This window comes from Gobio gobio, assembly GCF_949357685.1.
Source record: "Gobio gobio genome assembly, chromosome: 14".
Classification (NCBI taxonomy): domain Eukaryota; kingdom Metazoa; phylum Chordata; class Actinopteri; order Cypriniformes; family Gobionidae; genus Gobio; species Gobio gobio.
In genome coordinates, this window is record NC_137107.1 from 46,223,872 (window position 1) to 46,232,087 (window position 8,216).

Consider the following 8,216-nt stretch of genomic DNA (forward strand, 5'->3'; position numbering starts at 1 on the left):
TTTTAAATCCAATAAAAAAAAATACGAATAAATTAAATAAATAAATAAAATTCTGCACTGTTTGCTATTCAAAGCTTTTTGTAACCAAATTGTTTCCTCCCAAGTTACACCACGTCACGACAAACTTTCAAATCTCATTTTTTGATAAACAAATGTAATCTTGTAAGGCCTATTTGCCTGTAAATAACAGAAAATATGTGTAGGCCTATCCAATATAAGTAAAAATAACCGAACACAGTGAAGAAAAGTCATCTTTAAAACTTGAGTAATGGGTCTACAGTATTTCATGTGATATGTTTGTTATACACATTTAAATAAAATTGATACATTGCATTGATCATAAGTGACAGCTGTTACATTAACATTCTTTAAAAAAAGAGACATTTCTATTCAAAGAGTCATGGAAGACAAATGTAATATGGTTTCCACAAAAATACATTAATAATGATCATAAATGTTTGTTGATCATCAAATCCTCATATGAGAATGATTTCTAAAAGAATCATGTGACTGAAGACTGGGGTAATGATGATAAAATCAGTTTTGATCACAGGAATAATTTACATCTGAAGTATATTAAAATATGATATTATTTTGAATTGTAATAATATTTTACAATATGTATTATTTTGTAAATATATTTATCTTCTCATCAAACACACTTCCCAGCCAGAAATGTCTAGAGGTGTAGAGGGCAGAATACTTTTGGCAGGTCCATTTTTTTAATACTGACTAAATAATACTGGAAACCTCTTGCCTTCTACAGTCACAGTCTTCCCAGCATACACACTCCATTGCAGAAATCACCAGCATGAGTGTGATGATTGTGCACTGTTTTAAAATTGATATTATATTTGATATAATATGGCAGGGGAATAGGCAGCAGAAATGAGAATAATTAATGTACAGAACTAAGCAGAATTGATTGCACATGGGATTATATTGCACTAATAGAAATCGAGCTTATGAAAATTGTTTATGAACAATTTTTTATATAAAATATGTACTTTATAAAACATGTTGAACTCAAAAACTGCTAGAAAATCAAAGCCATACATCTAAACAAATTGTGCTATACATTTGAGGTTGATATCTCAAAAAGTGAGCTTTCAGTAAGATTTTATTTGGGCGCAGTACCAAACCTTTTACATTAGATGCCAGCAAAGCTCGACTGGTACACATTTGAGATTAGTTATTTGCAGTACAGTATTATTTCTCAAATATTACATGCACACAATTTTTAGTACACACATAACCACACTCTGACATCTGCACCAACAAAGCCTACCCACACAATTATAGCTGCATAATTTAATGAAGCTACAGTAGGCTATATAACATTTGATTTTGAAGCTTAACAAAGACTGCATAATTTTATAGTTAAATGGCCTTCGGTTAAAAACTGCTGTTTTAAGGGTTTCAATGGGGACATTTTGTCATTAAGGCCCTACTAGTGTAACTGTGTTTACATAGCGTCAAATATTTAGGAAAGGATATAAGGGTGAAATATTAAAATTCCAATAAAAATACACACTTCTGCCAAAATGTATGCAGTAGGCACTAACATGGGGAAAATAAAAAATAAAAGAAAACACAAAAATGTCAGAAAGATGTAGGGTTAATTCACACATTCCCTTATACTTTGTGTTGATAAACCCAATATACTACAACAACAACACCAAACCCCAAGTGGAGTATTCATTTCAGTTCAACTTTACTTTTCACTATTTCTTAATGATTTTTTTGAACGTTTGATGTTGATGGTTTAACTTGGGTGGAAAATTTGGTTACACGAAGCTTTGAAGAGGACATTTTTATAAATTTTTACAGTATTTTAATTGGATTTCAAAAATACAAAACAATTCAGTATGTTCTCAAGACATTTAACAAACAATGTTTATCAGCACAAGGACGCAATAACTACATACAATAAATACAATTAAATGAAAATGAAAGGGCAACACAAACATATTAAATTCATTGGCTGCACCGATGTCAACGAATGACGTCATGCGCGCGCACGCGGAGGGCAGCCTGATTCTGGCAGGCAGTCGAATTTCGGCACAACACCGGCCCGTGGCATAGGCAGAATAGGCAAATGCTAGGGGCGCCACTCATCCATAGGGGCGCCAAAATGTATTACTGATACTATTTTATTCATATTAATTTGAAATATTACCAAATAAAGCACAAAAAAACGTAACTAAATTCCCGCATCTTCCCGGTCTGCCTCATCAATCTCCCCCGCCGAGCCACTTGAATTGCTTCAGAAATATAACACGTGATCAGTTTAAAGGCCTGTTCACACCGGGACGATTTTCGCACGCGTTTATCGCCGACGTTTAACGCCTCGGGACTAAACAAAGGGCACCAATGTGAGTGTGCACACCGACGCGCAAAACGGCAGGCGTAAAAGCGTCATTTTTAAAAAAACGCCTCGGGTTCGTTTTTTTATTTTGACGCGGCGCGTAAAAAACTGGCCGACCAATGAGATCGGAGCTTTTGTTCACGTGCCTGGAGCTTCTGAAGTGACAGTAAAACACGACTTGGTGGCGCTGAAGCACAAAACGGTTTTGCCGAGCACACATTGATACAACGAAGAAGTAGTAAGTAGACAAAGAAGAAGATGAGCTGCTAATGCTGCTTGCCAGTTAGTAAAAAGTGTGTGAATGGTTTTGGCCATATACATAATATGTCTATGGTTTTGGCAAGCACGTAAATACTGTCTCTCTTCTCCTTCTGTGTGACAAGCGAGTGTCAGAAGCGTAAAGTGCCGCAGCACCACCTTGTGTACCGGGAGCGCCATCTACTGAATGTGCACGTTCACTCGGTGCATCGCCAGTGGAAATCGCTTGTGTGTGAACACTAAAGACGCGCCGAAAAACGTCATGAAAAACGCTGGCGAAAAGCGCATGCGATATTCGTCCCGGTGTGTACAAGCCTTAATGTTGGGAATTTGTTGTGTCGCGTCGCCTCTCGCCGCATCTAACGTAGACAGGATTGCTTTCATTTTTTAGGGTGCTTGGCCGCTCGCTCCAGGTGTAGACACGGTGAAAGTTTCCTGATAATTTATGACGGATTGCCGAATTGTAGTGTCATAAAAAACTTTTATGTATTTTTGTCTTGTTTCTAGTTTAAATATCAAAAAATTCTTAAACCAAGATGCATTTACTAGATAAGTAAAATTGTATTTTTTCTTAAGTGAGTTTATGCTTAAAACAAGCTAAATTATCTGCCAATGGGGTGAGAAAAATAATCTTGTTTCTGATTGAAATCTTGTTTCTTGTTTCTGTCCCAAACAGAGATAAGATAATTTTTCTCACCCCATTTGGCAGATAATTGTGCTAGTTTTAAGCTAAAACTACTTCATTTAGACCCCCCAGATAACAAGGAAAAAATTATCTAATGTAATTTTTTTCTAGTAAATACATCTTGATTTAAGATTTTTTTTTATGTTTGGACTGGACACAAGAAAAAATTACTAAATAAGAAGAGCATTTTTTGCAGTGTAAAGACAGAGGTAAAGTGATGTAATGAATGAACAGTTTATTTAATTTGCATAGTAGTAAAATACTAATGTACGCTAATTAATTCCAGTTTTACCTTAAACTATATGCAAGCAGCTGTTCTGGGTTCTCCAGTGGCCACAGACAGTGTATTTTGTAAAAAAAGAAATCATATCTGTTTTTTTAAACGCATGTAATATCACTTTTTTAATAGCCTAATGTTTTTCTACAGTTGTGCAGTTTTAAGGGGACATATGGACATTTTAAAATGTATTTGCCGAAATTTGTAATGATATTTATATACAGGTTTATTTAAAATAGCAAAATTTTATGTACATTTCACATTAAATATCTAAATTTCTCAGTTTAATTCATGGTGAAAACATGAATGTGCATATTAGTGGAAGTTTGCTGCCATCTACTGGAAAGCAAACACTTTTGCTAGTTCTCAATAGTTTGTGCATGAATGCTAGATGCAAATACTTGTTATTTGTGTTTAGGCTGTAATGTGGCATAGGTGCCATTTTTGTGTTGTTTAACTATCATCAGCCTTTTAAAAAAATTAAATAATAATAATATCATGAACATAATGACGGGGTAGAATGGACTGGACATCATATAAAACAACAACAATAAAAATTAAAAAACATCAATGCATTAAAAAAATAAAACAGTACCAGTGTTTCCGCAACTTAGACTGAAAACATGTAGTGCTAAACCAACCTTGATACAAGGGGCACCAATAAAATCTTGCCTAGGGCAGCAAATTGGTCAGGGCCGGCCCTGTATACAGCCTATGTATAATGTAAAGTGTTGTTTCATACTTGTGGAAAAAATCTTGGAAAAACCAATGATCTTTTATTATTATAATTATCCTTCTCAACTGAATGGACTGTAACATGACATATTTTTACTTGCAGGTGAAAATGGGGGGAGCAGAGGTGAGTCTTAAATTTATATATATATATATATATATATATATATATATATATATATATATATATATATATATATATATATATATATATATATATATATATATATATATATATATATATATATATAAAATTTAAACTTTTGATGCAGTTTACCATATTGAGCATTATGAGCTTATTAAGTAATTCACATTAATTGATGATGCTTTTACATTTGTTCATTAAGCTGATGCTTTGATCCAATGTGACTTTCAAATGAGGATTATGTGTAAATATATACTACTACATTTTTAAAGTTACTTATGTAGAGGGAATTCAGGTAAATTGAGACACTTTTGACAGTCTTTTCAATGTCAAAAAAGGAGCTCAATTTATCTGAATTCATCCTTCATTGCTGGTGACATAATGGCTGCATTTGAGGTTTGGGTTCATACTTAATGAAGTATGCAATACTCAAACATTGAAAATATGGAATAAGTCTAGCACCATGTCTTTGTCAGATGCAAACAGCATGTCACATCCCATCAAAATCAAATTTAAAACAAGTTTCTTTTTCTTCACACAAAACATTTGGAGTGTTTCAGAAAAGCGAAACATATTTTAAGAATCTGATGCCTAATGTGAGGAAAATAATAAACTGTTAAGAAAATGGACAGAATTAGAAGATATAACCCCCTTGCTAGAAATTGTGTTCACGGGGCAGTGAGATCGAAAAGGACACATTCACTTTCAAAGGGGCAGGGGCTCAAGTTTGGGAGGAGGGAATCTAATCTTTCAATTAACTGCCAAAGCATATAAGCAGCTACCTACCTCCTTCTGGCATCAGCTGTTTTTGCATCCCTACACCTCCCCAACCCCACTGAGATAGGTCTAACTGCAGAACCGCAGAACCCATATACGTCACTCACAACAGTCTGAGGACAACAGCGCCACACCTCAGTCTCATGCCGGAAGTGGGCGGAGCTGATTTTTCTTCGTATACATTGCTCCATTTGAAGCGTTTCAAACCCAAGTTTAAAACCATGTTAATGTCAAGTATTTTATTAATACGTTCTAATTGAAGAGAGATATAGATAGATAGAAATACTCACTTTTCATTAATAGTACATAGTTAAATCATAAAAATACACACATTACACATTGAATATATATATAAAATGTAAGTTAATATATATGTATATATATATATATATATATATATATATATATATATATATATATATATATATATATATATATATATATATATATAATGTAAGTTAATATATATAAAATGTAAGTTTATATATATATATATATATATATATATATATATATATATATATATATATATATACATAAAACCCCATTGCAACGTTTTGTTAAGGATTTTTAAAGTAAAAAGTTGCTATTTGTATTATGTCTTAAAAGATTATATTAGATCAATTGAACATAAAGCTTAAAACACTAAAAATGAAAACAAAGATTGAGCATTTGAACATTTATTTATATGACAAAATATTTTTTACTCAAGCATTTCAGAATGAACCTTTTTTCATAGTACATAATACACATTACACAATTCTACACTGGAATGCATAATTCAAGCAGATTCAGATTAATCAAATACCAAAACAACACACAAAAAGTATTTAATTTTAATAAATGTACTTCCCCAAAGGCATCATATACCAGCTGGGGTTTGCTTTAAAAAAAATACACAATCAGACCAAAGAGAATATATTGAACTAGGGTCAAATTTAATGCACAGCAGGTACATGACAAATTAAATCAAATGAAATAAACCATAAACATGCAATTAATTCTGAGACTCCTTTTGTCCAAACACTAAACACTTACTAAACACTAAAGGCTCTTTGGCAAGTTGTTGGTCAACCATTTCAGCCTGTGAAAGTTGAAGGGCTTTTTCCTGGTCTTCCTCTTTCAATTTCAGAAAGCATGGCTCCTCCACGAAACCTCTGAAAACGTTTGGTAGTTCAACTGCAGTGCAGAGGTCTTCTGTGATCCGTGGCTCCTTCATGAGAGAAGGGTACAAACATTTTTTTTTAAATTTCCCTCATGTCTATATTTGTGACATAAATCATACCCTGTCACAAATCAAATTAATTAACCATTTTCAGTTCAAAATGTATACAGAAATCAAAGGCAAGCTTTTCACACTGAGCTTATCGTCGTTCTAAACACACTTTTAACCCCGGGTAAAGTAACATTTCACACTTTTATATTTGCATGCTTTGGACAGTCACCGAAACACTGTGCATTCTATATAAATAATAAATTCAGCGTTGGAGAGGAAAACGTCAAATGCTGACAGACTGATTGGGCAACAATTGCAGTGAAGAAGAGACCATTTGAATTATTTTATAGTCTGAAATGTCCATTCAGGATAAACTTGTAATACGAGGACATGCAAACAAAGCTTGAGCATTTATGTAAACATATTGTGTGCGGTGTTCGTCCAATCAGTGACACTGCAAATAAGGATGTTATCCCATGGTTAAGTAAAGTACAGTGTGAAACGTGAAACAAGATAACCCAGGATTCTGTATACCCGGGGTTTACTATTTCAAGTGTGAAAAGCCCTCATGTTTTTCATCCTAGTGAAGAGAAGCTCTTATTATTATTATTATTATTTTTTTAATTCTTACCATTAAAATGAATATCCCACAGTCAATAGAGCCGACCAACTGTTGTGGAACAGTCTAAACAATAGAACATTATTAAGTTATTCCTGGAAAAGATGTGACAGATATAACAACACACTATCTGTATAATAGCTTATGTCTTTATGAGAGCCTTTTAAAACTAACCTTGTTTTTGATCAGCTTCCATTGTCCTGTGCTGGGGTGAGTCTGCTTGTCAATTTACTGCAACAAAATCAAACAGAAATATATTATATATAATGTAACCATAAAAATTGTACAAGAGAGCCAAGTTTCATTGTTCTCAAGCAAAAATTACCACTTACTGCAAATTCAGAATATAAAATAAACTTTCAGAACGTCATCCAACTGAACAATATCTATATTTGGCAATACATATCCCATGTTTGGTTGTGTATTTGATTTGATTTTAATAGGACATATTCAGACACATGAAATACTGTTTGTATTTTGTTAGCTTAAGCACATTGTTCTTATATATAAATATATCTAGTTGAAACTTTGAAGATGAGATGACATTTTTGACCAAATCATGCAGAAAACCAACTAATTCCAAAGAGATAACAAATAAATACTATTTCTTGCCACTGTATATAAACAAATAACTCAAAACATTTATACCTTCAAGGACAGCTGCTTTTTGAAGTGAATTTGAGGTGTGCATGCATTCAACTAGTGCCATCTGGTCAGTTTAAAAACACTGGGCAGTGAAAACTGTTGCAGAATGTCTTGCATTGATGAAAATGAAGTAAAGCTGAGCCTCTCCAAATCGTATTGTGCCTCTATAAATTGGGAAAAAATCCACATAAAACATTGGTCAGTATCAGAAAAGGTTAGTAAATAAAAAATACAGTTCCAACAACAAAGTAAAATCACAAACAATGAATATGTAACTTAAAGCAAGACCATATCAACAGACGCGAGAGACATCATAAAGCTTGTTTAAAAAAAGATTAGAGCCACGTGCTGTATAAAGTGCTAATACAACAACGATGGATCAACTACACAACACAAATAAACTTGATAGATAAAAACCACAACACAAAAACACTGTTTACCGTGTTCTCTTCTTCCGCCATGCCGACTGTTTAGTTTTCGTTAACTCCGCCCAC